This window comes from Phyllostomus discolor, chromosome 3, assembly GCF_004126475.2.
Source record: "Phyllostomus discolor isolate MPI-MPIP mPhyDis1 chromosome 3, mPhyDis1.pri.v3, whole genome shotgun sequence".
In the NCBI taxonomy this organism is placed as follows: Eukaryota; Metazoa; Chordata; class Mammalia; order Chiroptera; family Phyllostomidae; genus Phyllostomus; species Phyllostomus discolor.
The window spans coordinates 123920764-123947296 of NC_040905.2; the positions used below are offsets into that span (position 1 = coordinate 123920764).

Here is a 26533-nt window from a genome sequence, read left to right on the forward strand (position 1 = left end):
AAATAAGCCAGGTGGAGAAAGACAAATACCATATGATCTCACCTATAAGTGGAAACTAATCAACAAAACAAACAATCAAGTAAAACATAACCAGAGACATTGAAACTGAGATCAAACTGGCAGTAACCAGAGGGGAAGTGGGAGGGGATAATGGGGGGAAGGGGGAAATGGTTTTCAGGAACAGCTATGAAGAATACATGGACAAAACCTAGGTTGGGTAGGATCAGGGATGGGAGGTGGGATGGCTGGGTTGGGGGGTATTGAGGGGGATGGAGACAAGTGTACTTGAACAACGATAAAAAAAATTCTAGCCCTGGCTGGCGTAGCTCAGTGGATTGAGCACGGGCTGGGAACCAAAGTGTCCCAGGTTCGATTCCCAGCCAGGGTACATTCCTGGGTTGCAGGCCATAACCCCCAGCAACCGCACATTGATGTTTCTCTCTCTCTCTCTCCCTCCCTCTCTCTCTCTCGCCCACCCTGTCTTCCCTCCCTAAAAATAAATAAATAAATAAATAAATCTTTTAAAAAATATTAAAAAAAAAATTCTGAGACTTCCAGCCAAGATGGAGGTGTAGGTAGACACACGGGGCCTCCTCGCACAACCAACAGAAGGACAACAACAATTTAAAAACAAAAACCAACCAGAACTGACAGAAAATTGAATTGTATGGAAGTCCGACAACCAAGGAGTCAAAAAAGAAACATTTATTCAGACCAGTAGGTGGGGCAGAGACGGGCAGCCCAGTGGTGACAGCAAGGCAGTGGCTGGCGGACCCAGTGAGGTGGCAGATTGTGCAGTGGGGCGGGCAAGGCTGCAGCTGGCTGGCAAAGTGGCAGCTGGCAAATTAAGCGAGGTGGTGGCTGGTGGAGCAGGCAGTCCAACATTCATGTGCAGATAAACTAGGAGGAACAACTGGGGAGCCAGACAGATCGTGCAACCCAGGGCTCCAGTGTGGGGAAATAAAGCCTCAAACTTCTGATTGAAAACACTTCTGGGGGTTGAGACAGCAGTCAGGAGAAACTCCCAGCATCACAGGAGAGCTGGATTAAGAGACTCACAGGGTTCTAGAACATACACAAACCCACCCACCCAGGAATCAGCACCAGAAGAGCCCAATTTGATTGTGGGTAGTGGGGGAAGTGACTGGAAACCATCAGAGAGCAAAGCAAGTGCCATTGTTCTCTCTTAGACCCCTCCCCCACATACAGCATCACAACCCAGCAATGTGGGTTGCCCCACCCTGGTTAAAACCTAAGGCTCTGCCCCTTACCACATAACAGGCTTTTAGAGACTATATATATATATTGTCTCTAAAAATATATATATATATTTTATATATATATCCCAAATAAAAGAACAGATAAAAACTCCAGAACAAACGCAACTAAGCAACAAAGAGATAGACAACCTATGAGAAGCACAGTTCAAAACACTGATAATCAGGATGCTCACAGAATTGGTTGAATTTGGTCTCAAATTAGATGAAAAATGAAGGCCATGCTAAGTGAAATAAAGGAAAATGTACAGGGGACCAACAGTGATGGGAAGGAAACTGGGACTCAAATCAATGATGTGGACCTGAGGGAAGAAGGAAACATTCAACCAGAAAACAATGAAAAAAATGAGAATTCAAAGAAATGAGGAGAGGCTTAGGAACCTCCAGGACATCTTTAAATGTTCCAACATCCAAATCATAGGGGTACAAGAAGGAGAAGAGGAAGAGCAAGAAATTGAAAACTCATTTGACACTTCCGGCAAGATGGAGGAATAGGTGGATGCACCGTACCTCCTCGTACAACCAAGATTAGAAAACCAATAATTTACAACAATAATTTACTATCAGAATAACACCCAGATCCAGCAGAGGATTTATCTGAATGGAAGTCGGGCAGCCAAGAAGTTGAAGTAGACGCGTTCATCCGGACTGGTAGGAGAAGACGAGCCGGGTGGGCGCGGGGCTGGCTCGGGTCGGCGGCGCGCGGAGGTCGGGGGAAGGTTTGGCGCGAATCGGCGCAAAAGCCATCCGGGGGCGCAAGAAGGCAGCGGCGATCCCTGAGTACGCAAGCTGCGGCTGGCAGACCCAGAGGGGTAGCGATCGTGGACCAGGGCAGAACTCGCGGCCCAGAAGCCCAGACAACGGTCTGAGTCCAGGGGAACGGAACTACCGCCATTGTTTGCTCCCACCCCGCTCCCGCTCCCGCCCCACCCCGCCCCCACATATAACGTCACAATCTAGCGACTGGGGTGCCCAGCCCTGGTGAACACCTAAGGCTTCGCCCCCCCACCGTAACAAGAGCGACCAGACCGAAAAAAAAAAAAGGAGAGACGGGAAAAAAAAAATATGTTTTCAACAGAGCAGATCAGTCCCCCAGGACTCATCCTTTTGAGTGACCAAGAATTAGCCAATCTATCAGATGCGCAGTTCAAAACACTGGTGATCAGAAAGCTCACAGAACTGGTTGATTTTGGACGAAATTTAGATGAAAGAATGCAGATTACCATAAAACAGATGCAGGAAGACACGCGGAGGAGAGCCAATAGTGAAAGGAAGGAATCTGAGTCTCAAAACAATACAGTGGACCAGAAGGAAGATAGAATCAACCAAGCAGGAAAGCATGATGAAATAAGAATTCAAAAAATTGAGGAAAAGATTAAGAGCATCCAAGACACCTTTAAACGTTCCAATATCCGAATTATAGGGGTACCAGAATCGGAAGGGGAAAAGCAACAGATTGAGCACATATTTGAACAAATAATAAAGGAGAACTTCCCCAATCTGGCAAAGGGAACAGTCTTCCAAGAAGTCCAAGAATCTCAGAGAGCCCCAAAGAAGTTGGACCCAAGAAGAAACACACCAAGGCACATCATAATTACATTAGCCAAGGTAAAAACGAAGGAGAGAATCCTAGAAGCAGCAAGAGGTAAGGGGACAGTAACCTACAAAGGAGTTCCCATCAGACTGTCAGCTGATTTCTCCAAAGAGACCTTACAGGCAAGAAGGGGCTGGAAAGAAATATTCCAAGTCATGAAAGACAAGGACCTACATCCCAGATTGCTCTATCCAGCAAAGCTCTCATTTAGAATGGAAGGGCAGATAAAGTGCTTCTCAGATAAGGTCAAGTTAAAGGAGTTCATCATCACCAAGCCCTTATTTTATGAAATGCTAAAGGGACTTATCTAAGAAAAGAAGATAAAGAAAAGACATGTATAGTAAAAGGACAGCAAACTCACAAATATTAACAACCACACCTAAAGCAAAACCAAAAGAAACTAAGTAAACAATTAGAACAGGAACAGAACCACAGAAATGGAGGGCACATGGAGGGTTAGCAGCAGGAGGGTGGGAGGAGGAGAGAGGGGGAAAAGGTATAGAGAATAAGTAGCATAGAATGTAGGTTGAAAATAGATAGGGGGAGGGCAAGAATAGTACGGGAAATGTAGAAACTAAAGAACTCATAAGTATGACACATGGACATGAACTAAAGGGGGAAATGTGGGTGGGAGGGAGGTACAGGGTGGAGGGGAGAGAAGGGGGGAAATGGGACAACTGTAATAGCATAATCAATAAAATATATTTAAAAAAAAAAAACTCATTTGAACAAATAATGGAGAACTTCCCCAATGTGGCAAAGGAAATAGACTTCCAGGAAGTCCAGGAAGCTCAGAGAGTCCCAAAGAAGTTGGACCCAAGTAAACATACACCAAGGCACATCATGATTACATTAGCCAAGATTAAAATGAAGGAGAGAATGTTAGAAGTAGCAAGAGAAAAGGAGGCAGTTACTTACAAAGGAGTTTCCATCAGACTGTCAGCTGATTTCTCAAGGGAGACCTTACAGGCAAGAAGGGGCTGGAAAGAAGTATTCCAAGTTATGAAAGGCAAGGACCTACATCCAAGATTGCTCTATCCAGCAAAGCTTTCATTTAGAATGGAAGGGCAGATAAAGTGCTTCCCAGATAAGGTCAAGTTAAAGGATTTCATCATCACCCAGCCCTTAGTATATGAAATGTTAAAGGGATTTATCTAAGGAAAATAAGATTAAAAATATGAATAGTCAAATGACAACAAACTCACAGTTATTAACAACCACACCTAAAACAAAAACAAGAAAACTAAGCAAACAACTAGAACAGGAACAGAATCACAGAAATGGAGATCATATGGACGGTTATCAGTAGGGGAGTGGGTGAGGAAAGAGGGGGAAAAGGTACAGAGAATAAGTAGCATAAATGGTAGGTAGAAAATAGACAGGGGGAGGTTAAGAATAGTATAGGAAATTCAGATGCCAAAGAACTTATATGTATGACCCATGGACATGAGTTAAAGGGGGGCAATGTGAATGGGAGGGGGTGTGAAGGGTGGAGGGGAATAAAAGGGGGAAAATTGGACAACTGTAATAGCATAATCAGTAAAATATATTTTTAAAAAGATTCTTTTTTTATTTTAAGCTTTGACATTTTAATTATGATTTGTCCTGGTGTGGGCCTGTTTGCATCCATGTTGTTTGGGACTCTCTGTGCTCCCTGCACTTCCATGTTCATTTTTTTCACCTATTGGGAAGTTGTCTTTCATTATTTATTAATTTTTTTATTGTTGCTCAGTTACATGGTCCCAATTTTTCCCACTGTTGCTCTTTCATGCTCTTCCCACTCCCTACTCCCACAGTCAATCCCCACCCCATTGTCCTCATCCATAGGTCCCTTATACATGTTCCTTGACTTGACCCTTTCCCTTTTCTCCCTCGTTATACCCCTTGCCCCTTCCCCTCTGGACATTGTCAGGTTGTTCTTTATTTCCACATTTTTGGTTCTATTTTGCTCATTTGTTCATTTTCTTAATTAGGTTCCACTTATAGGTGAGATCATATGGTATTTGTCTTTCACTGCTTGGCTTACTTCACTTAGCATAATATCCTCCAGTTGATTCCTACTATCTTGCTCATTCTCTTCACCTTCTGGAACCCTATAATGCAAATGTTGTACTACTTTAATTTGTGCCAGAGGCTACTTATACAATCCTCATTTATTTTGGATTCTTTTTTTTCCTGTTCTGATTGATTGTTTTTTTCTTCATTATGTTCCAAATCATTGATTGATTCTTGGCTTCATCCAGTCTACTGTTTCCCTGTAAATTTTTCTTTATTTCAATTAGTGTATCCTTCATTTCTAATGGGATCTTTTTTATGTTGCTGAGGTGCTCACTAAGCTGCTTGAGCATCCCTATGACCAGTGTTTGGAACTTTGCATCTAATAGATTGCTTATTTGTATTTAATTTAAGTCTTTTTGTGGAGTTTTGATCTATTCTCTCATTTGGGCCATGTTTCTTTGTCTCCTCATTTTGGCAGCCTTTCTGTGTTTGTTTATGTATTAGGTAGGACTGCTTTGACTCTGTGTCTTGGTAGTGTGGCCTAATGTAGTAGGTGTCCTGTGAGGTCCAGTGGTACAGCCTCCCCTATTGTTAGGGTGATCCATGATGCAGGCTGTGAGAGAATTCACAAAGAGAATAAAGTGTAGAGAATAAAGTTTTTATTCATTCTGCAAGATGAGAGGGGTATGGTGTGGAGAGATACACCAGCACTGAGGGGTGGTAGCTTTGAACTTTTATTGGATTATAAAAGGATTAAAAAAGGATGGGGGATTGCTGTTGTATGGCCCCTGGGCTCTTGGGGCACTGTAATAGAAGGCTGCCATTTGTTCCAATGGTATATTCTGCCTGTGGTTGTAGGGAACAGTTAGTTCTGTTCTTGCTTTCCAGTAATTTCCAGTCCTGGGGACATAAGCTTAGAAGAGTAAAATGGTAGTCATGTTTAACAAGGTCATAGGCCAGCTAGGCAAATGGTACCATAATAGCAAATGGAGCTGGCTTTATCCTTTCACTTATCACCCAGATTGGGTACTTAAAATGTACCTTTCGTGTAGGCTGAGTACACCCTCCTCTTTTAGTTGAGCCTCGGTTGCTGTTGGCCGACCAATGGGAGGGATTTACCCAGGCCAGTCAGCTGCAAGGATTGGCTGTGACCACTTACCACCAACCTCCACCCTCCCTAGAGGATCAGCTGTGCAGGGGTATGGTGGTGGTGCTCTTGTAACAGGGTACAGCCAAGGGGGTGTGGGCAAGTGGGCATTTGTAATGGGGTCCAGAACTCAGGGTGTCCAGGAAATATTAGAAAAAATATATGTACATAGGATGTCCTCATCCCCACAACTCTGAGCTGGGGGATGGGATGCATGGAGCAGAGCCATTGAGAGTTGTTTTGAATAGCAACAGTTTTGCAGATAACCTCTACAACGGTCATTTAACATATCTGTAACCTTTAACTAGTTTCATAGATACTTTATATAGCAATGGCCATGCTTTGAGCCAGCGGGATGGGAGTGACTTCAACCCATGATGTAACTGAGAGGTACCTCCTTCTGGGTACAGCATCTGCATAAAAGCTTGCAGATGATTGACTCAGTGCCATGGGGCCATACCAGCCCAGACTTACCATGGTAGCCCAGTAAAGCTGGAAGAATATGGGAATGCTGGCAGCTATAAATGATTGTGGGAACATTCACAAATGGGGCTGCAGAAGAAGAATTGGGGCTGGGATTTAAACCCAGGTGCAGTAGCCAAGCAGGTTTTTGGGACCACATGGCTTTGGCAAAAGTTGGGACTGTGCAGCTTTGGGGTGCTCCCCTTTGCCACATGGCTTAGGAAGCAGGAGAGGCCTTGATGGCAAGAAAAACGGATGAAAGGACTCTTACCAGTGGGCTTTGAGAAGGTGCCACATGGTTTTGGATTGATGGAGATCGCAGTGGCGACACAGCTGATGGTGCCGGAACTGAGTGGCTGCCTGAACCACAGACTTCTACTTTTCCTGGGATATGGTACCCAGGACTGGATAGAGGGAGAAGGAAGGACTGTGTGTGTTTGAGGGTATTCTAAAGGACTTTAGTATTTTAATGAAGGCATTAAATCATTGCTCTAAGTCTGTATAACTTTTTAAATAAATAATTCCTTTCCTTTTCACCAATCTCTGGCATTGAGAAATGTCTTTCCCTGGCAGCAAGCAAGGCAAACCTAGGAAGGGGTGGGGGGAGCAGAGCACAAGGGTAGGTCCATTGAGTAATAGTATATCATTCACACCCACCCCCTGGGTCTGTTCTGTAACATTCTGAAATGGTCTGTAGCTGTCCACTGGGTGCACTGGCCCTAGTTTCCCAAGAGGTGCAAGCCAAGGTCATACCCCACCTATGTTTTGCCTAGGACCAGCCTGCCTGAGGTATAAAGCAATATTTGATGGTTGCTACTTATGCTGGGTTTGGAGAATCCCAGGCAAAGCCAAGCTGTGAACCTAGGTTGGCTGCTGCCAGTGCTGGGCTTGGGGCTCACTGAGTCTGGTTGTTGCTTGTTTGATAGGATTTAGGAAGTTTTGAAAAATGAGCCAAGGCTAGCCATTCATATCATTCATATGGAAGGAGGTTGGTTGGACCCATATTTGGGAAAGCTGAAGTCTCTGGACATCTCCAAGGCAGGTCAAACAGTGTTAGCCAGGTTGATGGAGTTTCCAATGTGGCACCAGCTTGCTGGCTCAGTCTGGATGGATGGACGCGGTTTCTTTAATTCTTTAGTTGCCAGACTTCCATTCAACTCAATTTTTGACAGCTCTGAGTGATAGTTGTTCTATGTTTTAGTTATAATACCGATGTGGCTGTGCAAAGAGGTAAGCCATGTCTGCCTACGCCACTATCTTGACTGGAAGTTAATTTATAATTTTTTAAAAAAATGAAGTAGTGTTTCTTGGAATTTTAAAACTGGATTTTATGCTTTGTCCTCATTGCCAAATGACTATCTAATTATTTAATCTGCTTAAATTATGAACAGATTTTAAAAAACAAAACATGTCAGGGAAATTCATCTGACTTTTTTTATTTTTTAACTTTATTTTTATTTATTTCTAAGTATTTTTATTCATTATGTTATTACAGTTTTCCCAATTTACCCCCCTTAATCCCTCCTCCACCCTACCCTCCCAACCCTCCAGCATTCCCCCCCACCCCCTTAGTTTATATCCATGGGTTGTACATATAGGTTCTTTGAGTCCTCTGTTTCCTATACCATTTTTTATCTCCCCCTGTCTATTTTATGCCTACTAATTATGCTTCTTCTTCCCTATACCTTCCCCCTGCCCTTCCCCCTCTCCACTGAACTCCTTCTGTGTGATGTCCATTTCTCTGATTCTGTTCCTGTTCTGGTTGTTTGCTTAGTTTTTGTTTGCATTGTTTTTCTTTTCTTTTAGGTTCATTTGTTGATAGTTGTGAGTTTGTTGTCATTTTACTGTTCATATTTTTGATCTTCATTTTCTTAGATAAGTCCCTTTAGTGTTTCATATAATAAGGGCTTGGTGATGGTGAAATCCTTTAACTTGACCTTATCTGGGAAGCACTTTAGCTGCCCTTCCATTCTAAATGATAGCTTTGCTCGATAGAGTAATCTTGGATGTAGTTCCTTGCCTTTCATGGCTTCGAATACTTCTTTCCAGCCCCTTCTTGCCTGTAAGGCTTCTTTTGAGAAATCAGCTGATAGCTTTATGGGAACTCTTTTGTAGGTAATTGTCTCCTTCTCTCCTGCTGCTTTTAGGATCTTCTTTTTGTGTTTAGTCTTGGGTAACTTAACGATGATGTGCCTTGGTGTGTTCCTCTTCGGGTCCAACTTCTTTGGGACTCCCTGGGCTTCCTGTAAGTCTATTTCCTTTGCCAGATCGGGGAACTTTTCCTTCATTATTTGTTCAAATGAGTTTTTAACTTCTTGCTCTTGCTCTTCTCCCTCTCGCACCCCTATGATTTGGATGTTGGAATGTTTCAGGTTGTCCCAAAGAATCCTCAGCCTCTCTTCAATTGTTTTGGATTCTTGTTTCTTCTTTCTGATCCAGTTGGATGTTTATTTCTTCCTTTTGTTCCAAATCATTGCTTTGAACCCTGGTTTCTTTCTTGTCACTGTTGGTTCCCTGAAATATTTTGCTTTATTTCATTTTGGGTATCTTTCATTTCTCGACCAAGTTCAATCAGTTCTGTGAGCATTTTGATTACCAGGGCTTTAAATTCTCCATCAGATAGGCTGGCAATCTCCTCTAATCTCCTCCTTAGTCCTGAGGTTTTGCTTTGTTCTTTCATTTGGGCCATATTTCTTTGCCTTGATGCAGCTAGTAGGTTGTAAGGGGGTGGGGCCTTAGGTATTCACTCAGGCAGGGCAACCCTCTTTGTTGCTTTGGGGGCTGCCTGGCGGGGAGGGGCCAGCGAGGGAACAATGCAGCTTGCCTGCTTGTCTCTAGCACACTTTCCAACAGGCTCTCCTGTCAGACTGGAAGTATCTTCCACTGCAGCAACCTCAGCCTTAGCCCAGAGTCAGCTCTGAGTTCCAGTTTTCCCCTTAAGTCAGTCCCTCCCCCACAGCTCTGCTGAGCTAGGCAGCCAGCCTCAGCCACCTTGTTGTGGTTTTTCTGAGTTGCCCAAAAGGTCCACCTTACCAGTCTGGCTGATTTTTTTCTTTAATTCCTTGGTTGTTCGAGTTCCATGCAGTTTGATTTTCTGGCACTTTTGGTTGTTTATTGGTTTTAGAATGGTTGTTGTCCTCCTTTTGGTTGTGGGAGGAAGCAAAGGGTTTTTTACCTACGCCTCCACCCTGGCTGAAACTGTTTTCATCTATTTTTATTTTTGATACAGTTACAGATGTCCCTTTTTTCCCCCCTTTTCCCACCTCCACCCAGTCCCCACTCCCATTCCCTCTGGCTATCACCACACTTTTGTCTCTGTCTATGGGTTACTCACATATGTTCTTTGGCTAATTCATTTACCTTCTTTCATGCACTTCCCTCATCCCCTATGGCAGCTGTTAGTCTATGTCTTGTGTCCATGCCTCTGTTTCCATTTTGTTCATCAGTTTACTTTATTTATTATATTCCACATAAGTGAGATCATATGGCCATTAAAAAAGAAGGAAATCTTATCTTTTGCAACAGCATAGATGGACCTAGAGAGTACTATGCTAAGTGAAATAAGCCAGTCAGAGAAAAGCAAATATCATATGACATTTTCTCTGGATATTTAGAAAAGGATAAATTAAAAACTGTAAATGGTTAGTGTTTCAATTATGATAGGATAATGACAATGGGACATAGCTTAAATTTTTAAAAAAGCAAAATATTTTCATTCTAAAAATTACTATAAAAGTGTCACTTTAAATTTGAGATAGCCAGGACCACTATTATAGACATAAAATCGTTATCTATGTGGGGTTCTAATGTCTTGAAGTTTGACAGAGATCCAATCCTTTGAGCTAATTACTATACTCTCCACTACTAATTTGTTTTAAACACAAATAAGTCTTTATAAAAATATTCTCAAATTATTCCAGTAGGCACCTGGAGTAGAACTTCTTATTTTATTCACCCAAAACACATTTAAAATTTTGTATTATTATTATTACTATTACTTTATCCTCACCCAAGGACATGCTTATTGATTTTAGAGAGAGGGGAAGGGAGGAAGACAGAGAGGGAGTGAGAAATATTGATGTGAGAGAGAAACATCAGTCAGTTGCCTCAACCCCACCCCAACCAGGAACTGAACCTGCAACCTAGCTATGTGTCCTGACCAGGATATGAACTTGCAACATTTCAGTTTACAAGACAATGTTCCACCAACTGAGCCACACCAGCCAGGGCCCCAGAACACATTTTTTTAAGGATTAACTATTTGCAGAAACTGAGAAACCAGGTCCTATTCACAACAAACTCAGTCCAATGGGGGCCATATACAGTCACAGGCAGGGGTAAATGCCACAGCAGAGATAAGAGAGGGCACTGAGAGACACCTGATCCAGACAAGGAAGCCAAGGAAGCCTTTCCAGAGAAGAATATGTCTGAGCTGCACTCAGCCTAAGCAAACACTAGGAGAAAGCAGGGCAAGAAACACTCATGAACTTTGCAGACACAGAACGTTGCAGGTTAGACTTGGAGGTGTTTGAACAAAAAACAACTAAGTATTTCTGTATGGTATGGAGTACAGTGTGAATAATAGGAAATGAGAGTGAAGTGGTTAATAGTGTCAACATAACAGACGACCTCACAGGTCATCATTTGGAATCTATCCTGAAAGCAATAAGCCACTTAAGATTGTTAGGCAAAGGAATGACATGGTATTTTAAAAGCAATATGGAAGAAGAGGTCAGAGGGACTGGAGACAAGAGGCAAGGGACCACGTTGGAAACCATAGTAGTCCATGGAAGAGATGTGGAGGACTGAGCTAAAGGAATGTCAATGAGAACAGAGAAAGAATGGACCCAAAGCATATTAGGGAGATAAAACTACTGATATTTGGTAGCATATTGGATGTAGGGGACAAAGAAGAAAAAGAACACAAAGACACTTCACAGTGTCTGACCTGGGCAAACAGATAGCAGAGCCATTTCCCAACAGGGGCGAAGAACATGTTTTGGAGGCAAGATCCTTATCTGGTAGCAACATTTAATAAAATGATGCACTTCAATGGGTTAATGATGCACTTAATTTTACCACAAAGTCTAGTGTATCAAATCTCTTCAAAACAGCTGTTAACATTCAAATGATTAGGCAGAAAGGTACACTGCCTCTGCTAGAAACAAATATTAAACACAGTTCAGACTGAAGAGGCTTCAGTGCTTGAAAGGGTGGATGGTAAGGCCTGGTGTAAGTTTGGGACTGACGCTGTCATTTACTTACATGATAACAGCGAGATAAACAGCCAAAAAGTAATAGTATCACTGTCCCAGAAGTAACATAACAATGGAGGCTGCTCCTTCCAGGTAGAAAGAAATTAAAATAATTTTATAGTAACCAAACTTCTTCAGCCAGGACTGGCTCATAAGTACAAGGCACTGAAATGGAAACACACTGACATCATGTTAAAATGGAACCCCATGAATTCTACTCATTCTTGCTGATGACAAAATAATTGTTTTCAGCAAAAAAATAAAATTGCTTCTGAATTATCACATCAGCTGAAACACAGAGCTAATACTGTCTATCATGGTTAGAAATGCTATTACTCATAAAAATTGACTAAAGATAATAATATCCTATAAATAACAAAAACAGCTATTATTTCCTACAGTTTCTGACACTTTCATTTTCACACTAACATGAAGAGATTTTACTAAAACTGACCATATGAAAGCATTGCTTTATGGTAATGTGAAAGGTCCAACTCAAACCTAAAATAAATCCAGATTTTAAATTTGAGATAAAAATTCAGAATCCAACTAACACACCGGAGATAAACATTCATCGAACAAATGAACAAATATTTCACTATTCTTGTTACTATACTGTAAGTCCGAAATGTACTTTTTACCCTAAAATCAAGCACCAGAGATAATCAACACTGTATGATTCTACCTATATTTCTTCTGTTTTTGTTACCTGCCTGATCTTACATATTTTCATAATTCTAACAGACTTGTTTTGAGAGCTCAGATACATTTTTTCTACATTTCTTGCTACCAATGAAAAAGTTCATTGTTCTAGACTGCAAAGTGTGTGCTAAATACACATATGTACATTATTAACAAAGATTAGAAAACACTCCATTTTCAATAAAAACTACATTGTTTAGCTCTGACAAGTTTTCACTAACCAAATGTACATATATTACAATTAGAAGAGAATTCTGAATGATATAACTAGAATACAAATGTTTCTTAATACACATAAGAGTTTTCTTCCCTGGGTGATTTTTTTTGGCTTACTTCCCTACTTTCAAGGAACAAGAGCTGTTTTTCTGGATTCTAAAAGCAATGGCTCAGTGACCAGTGTAATCCAAGGCATTTCTTAGAGCTTTGTAGGAGAAAGTACATAAAACACCCCAGCAAGTCCCCTTGACATATAATAATATTGTACAATTACACATCTCACATATTGAGGCAGAGCTTCTTGTTCTCAATCTCTAATACATAAATAAACAGTATAAGAAGTTAATAATGTAAGAAATAGGTGGCAGAGTGAAGAAAGCAAGATTTTGAAATCATATGTTCCTAAGTTTGAAGGCCAGCTTTGCCATGTTATCAGTTGTATGTTCAACTTATTCCACCTAAGAGTCATTTACTCTATATCTCTCAGTCACACACAAGTGTGTGTTCTCTTACTACCATACACTCAAATGTAAGATACTTAACAATTGCTAGTTATTAGTTTTGTGTCCCATATGTAAAAAGATAAGAACAAATGATGAGTAACCTAACAAAACTCATGAAAGGGACTGCTTTTTCTTTACTAAAATAAAGCCTTCTACAAACATGATTTTGGCTCTCCATTCATGTTTACTGAGAGGACCTCATTAATAATGTATTTTAGCATAAATGTTGGACAGCTTATGGCAAATAAGCCTAAATTAAGAGAGACAGAGGCAGTTACATTCACATAATGAGTGTAATCAATATTTGCTGCATTGAGTCTTAATAGTAAGGGCTAACACTTCTAGAGTGTTTCTTTTGTGCCAGGAATCATTTTGGGTACTTTTTATGTTTTAATTCATGTAATCATCATTATAATTCCACTAGTTAGGCACTATTTTTATTCTCATTTTGTAAGTGAGGAAACTAAGGCACAGAGAGGTTGAGTAACTTACCCAGGGTCTCCCAGCTAGTCAGAGGGGAGCCAGACTCTTCCCTCTCCAACAGGCCCCAAGCTCTTGACCCATTTACTAGTATGCCTCCCTGAGGAGAGTGGAATGTGGAAGTCACAAATGTATTGAAACTGTTATTAGAAAGAGCACTTGTTAATTCTTTTCTCCTTTTATTTATTCAGCTCCTCCTAAAGAAAGCCACTGAGAAGACAGCCTGAGAAAATGAAAATACAGTGCTTACCCTTCATTACTATTTCCAACATTTTGAGTGACAGCCAATTACATAACATTAACAACAGATTTCATGTTATTTTTTACCCAATAATTTATACAAGTGTCACTTCTCTAGAAATTAAAAATAAACTTCAGGCAACTTAATTTCTACTTTATAATAATGTTTAAATTGAGATAAACAGCTATCTATATGTTCGTGGAGGGATTGAGAAAAAGGGTGGTTGAAATCTTTTGGCCATATTTCCCTTAAAATTTAATAGCCAGGTGTTCCGGCCAAGATGGAGGTGTAGGTAGACACACTGTGCCTCCTCGCACAACCAAATTAAGGACAACAAAAATTTAGAAACAAAAAAACAACAACCAGAACTGACAGAAAATTGAACTGTATGGAAGTCCAACAACCCAGGAGTTAAACACATTCATCCACTCCAGTAGTGGGGGCAGAGTTGGGTTGCCAGACAGATTCAGATGCCAGGAGGAGAGGGGTTGCAGCAAAAAAAAAAAAGGGTGGCTTGTGGACCCTGGCACACAAGGCAGTGGCTGATGGACCAGGCGCACAGGCAGCGACTGGCAGGCCCAGTGAGGCATGAAGGGTGGCTGGCTGACCAAGCAGTCCCACATTCTCATGCAAACGAACCAGGTGAAGCTGGGGAGTGAGACAAACCACACAGCCCAGGGTCCCAGCAACAGGAAATAAAGCCTCAAAACACTGCTTGAAAACACCTGTGGGAGTTGAGGCAGTGGGAGAGACTCCCAGCCTCACCAGAGAGTTCCTTGGAGAGACCCACAGGGTCCTAGAATGTACACAAGTCCACCCACATGGGAATCAGCACCAGACGGGCCCAATTTGCTTTCAGGAAGCAACAGAAAGGGCTGAAATCTGAGAGAGAGCAGAGCAAGCATCCTTGTCTCCTCTCCCACCCTGCTCCCATAGACAGCATCACAACCCAGGAACCTGGGTTGCCCCACCCTGGTTAACACCTGAGGCTCTGCCCCTCATATATAACAAGCGTGACAACACACACACACACACAAATGGCTCAAACAGAAGAACAAATTAAAGCCCCAGAGCAAATACTTTTAAGTGATGAAGAGATAGCCAACCTATGAGAAGCACAGTTCAAAGCACTGATCAGGATGCTCACAGAAGTGGTTGATTTTGGTCGCAAATTAGACGAAATAATGAAGGCTACACTAAGTGAAATCAAGGAAAATGCATAGGGAACCAATAGTGATGGGAAGCAAACTGGGACTCAAATCAATGGAGTGGACCAGAAGGAAGAAAGAAACACCAAACAGAAAAGAATGAAGAAACAAGAATTCAGAAAAATGAGGAGAGGCTTAGGAACCTCCAGGACATCTTTAAACATTTCAACATCCGAATTATAGGGGTACCAGAAGGAGAAGAGGAAGAGCAACAAGTGGAAAACTTATTTGAACAAATAATAAAGGAGAACTTCCCCATTCTGGTAAAGGAAATAAATGTCCAGGAAGTCCAGGAGCTCAGAGAGTCCCAAAGAAGTGGACCCGAGGACGAACACACCAAGGCACATCATAATCACATTAGCCAAGGTAAAAATGAAGGAGAGAATCCTAGAAGCAGCAGGAGATAAAGGGACAGTCACCTACAAAGAAGTTCCCATCAGACTGTCAGCTGATTGCTCAAAAGAGACCTTACAGGCAAGAAGGGGCTGGAAAGAAGTATTCCAAGTCATGAAAGGCAAGGAACTACATGCAAGATTGCTCTATCCAGCAAAGCTATCATTTAGAATGGAGGGGCAGATGAAGCACTTCTCCAATAAGGTCAAGTTAAAGGAGTTCATCATCACCAAGCCCTTAGTATATGAAATGTTAAAGGGACTTATCTAAGAAAAAGAAGGCTAAAAACATGTATAGTAAAATGACAGCAAACTCACAATTATTAACAACCACACCTAAAACAAAAACAAGAACAAACTAAGCAAACAATTAGAACAGGAACAGAACCACAGAAATGGAGATCACATGGAGGGTTAGCCACAGGGGAGTGGGAGGAGGAGAGAGGGGGAAAAGGTACAGAGAATAAGTAGCATAGATGGTAGGTAGAAAATAGACAAGGGGAGGGTAAGAATAGTATGGGAAATGTAGAAGCTAAAGAACTTATGACACATGGACATGAACTAAAGGGGGGGAATATGTGTGGGAGGGGTTGTTCAGGATGGAGGGGAATGAAGGTAGGGTAATGGGACAACTGTAATAGCATAATCAATAAAATAAAATAAAATTTTAAAAAAGAGAGAAAGAAAAGAAAAAAGAAAAAAAAAAGAATTACTAGCCAAGAGTTGACTCAGAAGAAAATATATGCTGACCATCCAATCAACAAAGGCCTGGTATCTAAAATATATCAAGAATTCTTACAATTCAAAAATATGAGGATGTACAACTCTGTGAAAAAAAATAGTCAAAAGATTTGAAGAAACAATTCACAAAAAATATATATGGATGGCAAGTAAGCATATGAAAAGATGCTCAACATCATTAGTAATCATCAGGAAGATGCAAATCAAAACCACAGTAAAATACTATCTCTACTAGTATCTACTAGTGTGCTAAAACTACTAGTATGCTAAAACTAAAAAGGTTGATCATAAGCACTGGTGAGAATGTGGAGCAATTGGAACACATACACTAATGGTAGGAATGTAAAATGGCTCAACCACTTTGGAAAACAATTTGGCATCATCTTTAAAAGTTAAACATATACCTATCATGCAATCCAGCCATTCCATTCTTAGGTATTGATCTACAGGAAAGCATATGTCCTCCAAAAAACAAATGTTCACAGCACCTTTCTTTGCAATAGCTATGAAGCTGGAAACACTCCAAATGTCCATCTCAAAGTGAATAAATAGCAAATTGTCTTATATCCATACAATGACATCCTATTCAGAAATAGCAAGGAATGAAACATGAATATGCACAACAACACACTAAAAGAATCCAGACCAAAAAAACATTGCATACTGTATTATTCATTTATATAAAAATCTAGAAAATGCAAACTATTGTGAGAGAAAGCAAGTAGGTGGTTATTTGGGGTTGAGGGAGGTTGGGAAAGGCTATAGAAGGGATTACAAAGAGGCACAGAGAGACTTTGAGAGTAATGGATATGTTAACTACCTTAATTGTGGCGATGGCTTCATGGTGCATATATATGTCAAAATGTAACAAGATGTACAGTTTAAATATGTACAGCTACTAAGGCATCAATCATAGTTCAATAAAACTGTAACCAAAAAATAACTGCCTATTTTTCAACTCTAATATTTTTCCAAGTATTATTAAAGCATGAAAAATAAGACCAGAAGCCTGTATTAAAACTGTCAGCATTGTGCTAGCCAGTGTGGCTAAGTTGGCTGGGTGTCATCCTTCAAAGTGAAAGGTCACCAGTTCAATCCCAGTCAGGACACATGCCTGGGTTTCAGGTTCAGATCCCAGTTGGGGCATGTATGATAGACAATCTGATCAATATTTCTCTCCTTCTTTTTCTCCCTCCCTTCCCATCTCTCTAAAAATAAATAATAAAATCTTTTTTAAAAAAACCTGTCAGCATTGTGTATAATAGAAAACTACTGGAAATAGCCTCAGATATTTCAGTAAAATTCAATTATGGAATACTAATGAAATTTAGCCCCAACACAACTATTTTTAAAAAGTAGATTTATACATGACATGGGAGTTTCTGTAACTTATTAAATAGCAATACTACCCCCAAGTGATCTACAGATTCATTGACAAGATAATTCTGAAATGCACATGGAAATGCAAGGGACCCAGAATAGCCAAAACAATCTTGAAAAACAAGAACAAAGTAGTAGGGCTCACATTTTCCAATATTATCAAAAAAATAAAAAGACAGCCCACAGAATAGAGAAAAATTTCCAATAATATATTTGATAAAAAATCATATCAAAATATGCAAAGAACTATTACAACTGAATAATAAAAAGACAAATAACCCAATTAAAAACTGGACAAATGTGATGAATAGATATTTCTCCAAAGAGCATACACAAATGGCCAATAGAAAAAGTAAAGATACTCAACAACATCATTAGTCATCAAGGAAATGCAAATCGAGACCACAATGAGATGTTATTCATGCACATAAGAATGGCTAAAATCAAAAAGAGATAATAGCAAGTGTTGGTAAAGATTTGAAGAAACTGGAATCTTTGTCATTATTGGTGGAAATGTACAATGGTGCAGCCACTTTGGAAAACAGTCTGTCTCAAAATGTGAAACATTTACCATATGACACAGATATTACACTCCTAGGTACATACCCAAAAGAAATAAAAATATATGTTCATGCAAAAACTTGTATGTTAAGGTTCACAGAAATATTATTCCTTAATAGCCAACATGTGTTAACAACCCAAATGCTCATCAACTGATGAATGGATAAACAAAGAATATATATCCACACAGTGGATGATTATTTGGCTGTAAAAGGAATAAAGTACTGACACATGTTGTAATATGTGTGGACCTTAAAAACACTGTGTTAAGTGAAAGAAGCCAGTCACAAAAAAAAACACATTTATATGATTCCACTCATATTAAAGTCTAAAACATGGAATTCTATAAAGACAGAAAGTAGGAAATGGTTGCTTATAGCTAAGGAAAGAGATAGGCAAATAGTAGGGCAATAGTTAAAGGGTTATGGTATATTTTTAGGTGATTAAAATGTTTTAAAATTGAGTGTAGTGATGATTGAACACATATGTAAATATACTAAGAACCCACTGAATTGCATACTTTAAATGGATGAATTGTATGGTATGTATATCATATCTCAATGAAGCTATTTTAAAAATATATCTACTCTTTTTAAAATTATTTTATATATGACTTTACAATTTTTTTTTTTGCCTGGAGAAGAGAGGATACTATAGGGAAGTAGTGATTAAAAAGTGGGAAGATGTAGACAGCTTAGAATCTGGAAGAGACAGGAGCTCAAACAGCTTCATTGTGGTTCATTGAACATAGAAGCAAATAGCTGGGACAACTCTCAAACTGCCCTGAAGTGAGAGTATCACTTCTCTTACACACACACACTGTACCTGGGGACTATACAGTCTAAACTGAAAATGATATTCTACTTGGTATACTCCGTAAAGCCAAAAAGGATTTTCTACTTGGTATACTCTGTGAAATAAACCATGTAAAAACAGTACTTGAGAGACATGAGTCTTAAAGTACACAGCTCTGAATTGCAGAGCCTCCTTTTCTTATTTGTAATGATAAGATAGAAGAGGTCTTTCCTTCAAGGTGGTCTGAGAATTACTTGAGATTATGTGTACAATGCACTTGGCACTAGTAAGCACTCAATTACATGTGAGTTATCACTATTAAGGTATATACAGTAAGCACACTACAATAAAGGGCCTGAGCTAATGGCAGAAAGACAAATCTGTCCTGTATACTTTGCCTAACAAAGTGTGATAACACTTATATTTTAGAAATATTTTCTATCCCACAGGGTTTAAATATTTTTGAATAACAGTAAAAACTCATCTATTTAGAATGACTTATTTGAAGAGTATATATAACAGATTTTACTTATTTAATTATGAAAGTATAAAAAAACCCATATTGTGGGTAGGTTAAGTAATAATATTGGAGGATATACTTAGATTAAGGGGAGCATTTTGATTCACCTGCTCCCCAGTGTAATAAACAGCAGGCTGGTATAATTTTTGAAGGTGGGCACACCATCTACCATAATGGTAATGACCATGGAATTTTAATAGCACTCTGAAATTCCAGGACTCAGTCTTTGAGCCAAGGGTTTTGGAAATCTGGCTTTAATAATTCTTGAGTAACTCTTCATCACAGTAAAGGTCATAAGAATTTTAAATACCAGGGCCAAAAGTAAAATTACACATTCACAGAAAGCCACTTATTTTCTTCTATAGCACTGCTGAGGCTTAAATGAGAATGCTCAAGGGTATATAAACTCAAAAACTCAAATGTTTAAATAATCACATTGCTCACCTCTCATTTTCCCCTTCATTTCTATTTCCATTGTTTTTCCTCTGAATCTTGTATAATGTCTAGGGCTCTGAATGTTTGTCTCTTAATAAATGATGTCATTTTTTTCAAACTACTGATATAGTCAGGTTCTTCATTTCCTCAGGCAGGTAAGAGTTTTAAGTTTTCGATCCCTGCAAGAAGCTATGTGAAGAATCATCACATACCTGTGGGCAGATAAAGCCTGCCTCAAACATGACACTCCTCATGAAAGAAAGTAGAACCTCCTTGGGAATGAGATCCTCTACAAAAATAACATGAAGTTACTGAAGAAGGTTTAATGAAAGGTGTGGGAGAAATTCATTATCAGAAAGAGGCAAAAGTTCTTCTGGGTCAGGATTTGTCTCTTCAGTGAGATGACAGATATCTAGTGTGGATCCAGTTTACTTTCTGAGAAAAGGTTTTTCTTGGGGCTTCCTTTAGATTCAAAGTGACACATGTGGTACATGTCAGTACAAAGGATGGCAACAGCAAGGATGGCAAGGACAACAGCAATGTTATCAGCAAAATTTCCATGTTATCAGATGAGGCCACAGACAAGGATGCTGGTAGATCCTGTATCAGTGTGGCCATTTGGTTAATTTTAACAAACTGAAGCTGACTTTTGTGTCTAGTGAAAATCTCAACAAACAGAGCACACTGGGCTTGAAAAACAAAGGTAAACATGCTGTCAAAAGCATATAATAATACCACCAGGTGAAGTCCACTGAGCCAGTCACCTTTGTGATAGTATTTCCATGGAAATCAAGGAAGCAGGGAGACTATTGCATATAAAGTGGCACCACACAAAACACAACTGTGACGACTGGAACAGCAGTCAGCCTTCAAGTTATTGTGAAAATATGCAGTCAGGCCATTAAGTGTGTTGCAGATCATTAAAATTATCTACAAGGAAAAAAAACATAGTATTATTTTAATGTAATTCATAATGATGAAAAGGACCTCTGGATGTTTACTTAATGTGAAAAAAAGCAAAGCTGATGATTAATGAAAGCTTATTACTATGAAAACTAACAGGGGGTGTGCCTGCTGACAGAATAATAACTGCTAATACCACTCAAAAAGCCAGTGTGCATTCACTTCGTGTTTTAGGCATCATGTACCAGTGTTTACCTGAATTATTTTATTAAACTCTTAAACAATTCTAAGAAGCAGGTAAAATTATTATTTCTACTTTACAAATGAGGAAACTGAGGGCCAGAAAAGTTAGGCAACTTGCCAAGCTAGTAAGTGACAGAGCAGGTTTGAGTCAAAGCAGATGAAAAGCACTGAGTCTATACTTTCAGTAGTTATGCTAGATGGCCTCTCCACAAGGTACACAGGGTCATGCCTCAGCAAAGAATGGTATATACACCATGGTCTAGTTTCACATAATTTCATTAAGGTTAAAATATCATTGTTGCTATCGAAGACCATGAACTGTGTTACAATAGAACTTGTGAATATCATGGGACTTTCCAAGACATAGAATATCTTAACAATGATTGTATAAGTGCTCCACATTACTAATTTTTTCAGATAACCAAAGCATATCCCTTTTAAACTCTATAGCTTTTATGTCTGAAATGGCAATCCTTTACAAATCTCTCTCTGCCCTCACACAAAAGAACCTGGACATGGATAACCTTGACCTAGAATGTCTTTCACCTATGTGAGAAATCAACTCTTTGGAGAATCACAGTAATGAACAACTGTGAGAAAGAGAGACTATCCTAGATGAAGGGACAAGAAGGGCTCCCTCTCATTTTGGTTTGGTAAAAGGCTACTTCTGAACTCTTTTTTAAAATATATTTTATTGATTATGCTATTACAGTTGTCCCATTACCCTACCTTCATTCCCCTCCATCCTGAACAACCCCTCCCACACATATTCCCCCCCTTCAGTTCATGCCTATGTGTCATAAGTTCTTTAGCTTCTACATTTCCCATACTATTCTTACCCTCCCCTTGTCTATTTTCTACCTACCATCTATGCTACTTATTCTCTGTACCTTTTCCCCCTCTCTCCTCCTCCCACTCCCCTGTGGCTAACCCTCCATGTGATCTCCATTTCTGTGGTTCTGTTCCTGTTCTAATTGTTTGCTTAGTTTGTTCTTGTTTTTGTTTTAGGTGTGGTTGTTAATAATTGTGAGTTTGCTGTCATTTTACTGTACATGTTTTTAGCCTTCTTTTTCTTAGATAAGTCCCTTTAACATTTCATATACTAAGGGCTTGGTGATGATGAACTCCTTAACTTGACCTATTGGAGAAGTGCTTCATCTGCCCCTCCATTCTAAATGATAGCTTTGCTGGATAGAGCAATCTTGCATGTAGTTCCTTGCCTTTCATGACTTGGAATACTTCTTTCAGCCCCTTCTTGCCTGTAAGGTCTCTTTTGAGCAATCAGCTGACAGTCTGATGGGAACTTCTTTGTAGGTGACTGTCCCTTTATCTCCTGCTGCTTCTAGGATTCTCTCCTTCATTTTTACCTTGGCTAATGTGATTATGATGTGCCTTGGTGTGTTCCTCCTCGGGTCCAACTTCTTTGGGACTCTCTGAGCTTCTTGGACTTCCTGGACATTTATTTCCTTTACCAGAATGGGGAAGTTCTCCTTTATTATTTGTTCAAATAAGTTTTCCACTTGTTGCTCTTCCTCTTCTCCTTCTGGTACCCCTATAATTCGGATGTTGAAATGTTTAAAGATGTCCTGGAGGTTCCTAAGCCTCTCCTCATTTTTTTGAATTCTTATTTCTTCCTTTTTTTCTGATTGTATGTTTGTTTCTTCCTTCTGGTCCACTCCATTGATGTGAGACCCAGCTTTCATTCCATCACTATTGGTTCCCTATGCATTTTCTTCATTTCACTTAGCGTAGCCTTCATTTTTTTTTTCATCTAATTTGCAACCAAAATCAACCAGTTTTGTGAGCAACCTGATCACTAATGCTTTGAACTATGTATCTGACAGGTTGGCTATCTCTTGGTCGCTTAAAACCAATTACTTGTTCTGGGGATTTCATTTGTTCTTCTGTTTGAGCCATCTTTTTTTTTTTCTTTGGTCTGGTCGTACCTGTTACATATGAGGGGCGGAGCCTTAGGTGTTGACTAGAGCGGGACATCCCAATCACTGGGTTGTGAGCTGTATGTGGGGGTGGGGTCTGAGAGGGAACAATGGAGCTTGCTTCGCTCTCCATCACAGTCTCTTCTGCTCTCAGTCCTTTCCACCGCTTTCCACGAGCAAACTGGGCTCCTTGAGTGCCAATTCTTATGTGGGTGGGCTTGTGCACCCCATGGGGCTTTCCAACAACCTCTCCTGTGAGTCTAGGAGTCTCTCCCACTGCCTCAACCCCCCCACAGGTGTTTTCAATCAGTGCCTCAAGGCTCTATTTCCCAGCGCTGGAATCCTGGGTTGTGTGTAGTGCCTTGCTTGACAATCGCCACCTCGCTGGGTCTGCGGGTTGCCACCCCTTGGCCGGGATCTGCCAGCTACTACTTGCGCACCCAGGGTCCGTCCACTGCGGTCTTGTGCACCCTGGATGCCTTACTCACCTGGTCCCAACACTCTCTGCTCTCTGCACCGCCAACCCACACCGCACCCAGCTGCCTGACTCCGCCCCTCCTACTGGTGTGGATGAACATGTCTATTTTAATTCCTTCATTGTCTGACTTCCATACAGTTCAATTTCCTGTCAGTTCTGGTTGTTACTATGTTTCTAAATTGTTGTCCCTATCTTGGTTGTGCAAGGAGGCACAGTGTGTCTACCTATGCCTCCATCTTGGCCAGAAGTCTACTTCTGAACTCTTATGCAGATGTAAAAAAAACTTCACATAGTAGAAACTGAAGACAGAATTTAGCATTTCAGTTCCTAATGTTATCATAGAACATGCCCAAGCAATGGACTTGGTACTTAAAAGTGTCATTTTCCATGCAGATTTCTTCCTTTTGTTTAAAAAAGGGGGGGTGTTTGAAATTCAATGTTTGCATACAATAGCTAATGGTTTGCACAATTCCACTGGACACTAGTTAATTTTAGTTCACAGTCCAACCCCCCTAGCTGTCAATACAGAACCAGATTTAACACTTTATTCCTATTTACTCACTCATTTGGTTTAGATGTTGCCAGGAACCCTAATTTGCATATAGTTATGACTCTCCTTGAATATATTTTTAATCTATCTTCTGATTTATAAAAGCAAGATTTCTCCAAGAGTTCAGACACACTTATTTTGTGGCCAGGGAAAGGTATTTATGACATTATTATCCTCCCAACTCTGGAGTGTGCAACCAAAAAGGAATAATGAGGTGACATCCTTTAGTTAAAGTTAAAGAGAAGGAATAGAAGCAAGCCCTTCATTTTAGTATAAAGTACTCCATTCAGTAGTACAGACTTGCATTGGAAAAATTTATTTTTCTTTTTCCTGACAGACTATAACTTTGGCCCAAATGACATACCTAGGATGGATATAGGTAAAAACACATTCTGGTCCTTGCTCTGATTAACATCTCCTCTTAAATCTGGCCTCTTGTCTTACGCTTTTAGTGACTTGATTCACCTGACTAGAAAACAGGAAACAGTTGATCAAGCTGCATATAAGTACACATTCATCTGCCTTTTCATCTTGATGATAACTTTAAGAGACCATCATGACTTTCCTGTTTCATTCCTGCCTCACTAGGACATTGGCCAAGTCTCCACACTCTACTGAATCAGAAAACAGACAAATATTCAGATAACTTGACAGCTGTAACTTGCTTGAATAAGCCTTGGGAAATAAGCATATGCTGTATTCTGTATTGCCCACTCTTTTAGGGAATGAAGGGCAAATTTGAAGTGGGGAGAGGGCATTTGGCTCAAATGATCAAATATCTAAATCCCTGAGCTTCACTTTGCATTGGGTAAGAATGTAAGAATGATTCCAATGCTATGGGAAGTAGGGCTCTCTAATTATTGAAAGGGGTTATTAAACCCAGATGCAGCCCCATCCAGTGTGGCTCAGTGGGTTAGGCATTGTCCCACTAATCGAAAGTTCACCATTTCAATTCCTGGTTAGGGTACATGCCTGGGTTGTAGTTTTGGCCCCAAGATGGGATGTGTATGATAGGAAACTGATAGATGTTTCTCTCTCTCTCTTTTCCCTTACCTTCTCTTCTCTCTAAAAATAAATAATTTTTTTTAAAAAATCCATATGCAAACCATGCATTGTCTACAGACTGAATGAAGAATATTTTGCCTGTATGTGTACTAATATTCTTACAATGGTTGTAGATTCTGCAGTAATGAGAAAATACAAATCTGATTTTTTTTTGTCATTAGGCAGTGTCAAAACACTTGAAGTACACTAGTACTATTATGTGGACACCAGCTAACATTTTTTGCTTTCAGGATAAATTTTCAGATTTGTAAAAGCTAACTACTGAAGACCTTACTCTTGGGTGTTACGTATATAAGTGAGAAGAAAGATTGAGGTTGGAGGTCACTAGATTACTAAGAGGGCCAAAAACAAGGGAGTCAGAAAAAACAAAATCCAAGATTCAAATTTAGCCCACCAAAATCTAGACACTCTTCTTTTCCTTAGTTTCATTTCAGGCATGCTAAAACAAGAAGCACACCACACCCTATCAACTGATCCATCATTAAGTCAGAAGGCAGGGGTTTAGATACTCAAAATTTTGTAAAGGGACATAAGTTGAGATCAATTTTTTTAAAAAAGAATTTAAGCACCCATTGTGTCTAAAACATGTGATTATAAGGTTTTAATAATATTATGAAAACTCTACAACCTGGACTTCTCTTTGTTTATATAGTTGAGAGGAGGAAGTAAAATCTTCCTTATTTCAACCTGCAAAAGAACTATCAATACTTTGACTTAGATTATTGTCATCCGAGTAAATACTTATTTTTGTAAGTATCTAACTGAAAATCACCAGTTACAATTTTTTTCTGAACTACTACTGCTATCCAAAGACTCCCCTTACCTGATTTTACTATAGCAACAAACCACAGAACAAGAATATTTTATCTTTGCAACCAAGGACAAAGGATTTCTGATTCCTCTTTACCACAGAGTTTATAGTTTTTAAAAAATCCTCACTTGAAGCTATTTTTATTGATTTTAGAGAGAGAGGAAGGGAGCAACAGAGAAACATCAATGGATTGCCTCCCATACATGCCCTGACCAGAGATTGAACCCACAGGCTAGTTATGTGCCCTAACCGGATATTGAACCCACCACATTTTGGTGCATCAGAGGATGTTCCAACCAACTGAACCACCAAGCCATGGACACAAAGAGTTTAAAAGTAGCAAAATGGTGCCATGATTAGGCTAGGCAGGGGCACTAAATACCATCAGGGTTGTTATTCACTAACCTACTACTAAACCAAATATTTATGTTGCTGAAGAGGTTACTCATGATTACTTGTAGGCTATAACTAAGTAGACTCCAAAAGAATGTTGGTGACCCCTCCAAGGCAGGGCTTTTAACATTGAAAGTTAACATCTTTTTTTAATGCAGTTTTTATCCAAGCTTTTCCAGGAAAAAGCAAACAAAACTTTCCCTCAATAGCGCCCTTTAAAAAGAACTAATATCAAAAGGCAGAAAG

At 39.8% G+C, this 26533-nt stretch overlaps 1 pseudogene; it reads right to left on the bottom strand.

Moving 5' to 3' along the window:
• Window positions 1-23871, bottom strand: part of LOC114504874 — an 86537-nt pseudogene extending 62666 nt beyond the window's left edge.
• Between the last annotated feature and the right edge of the window lie 2662 nt (window positions 23872-26533).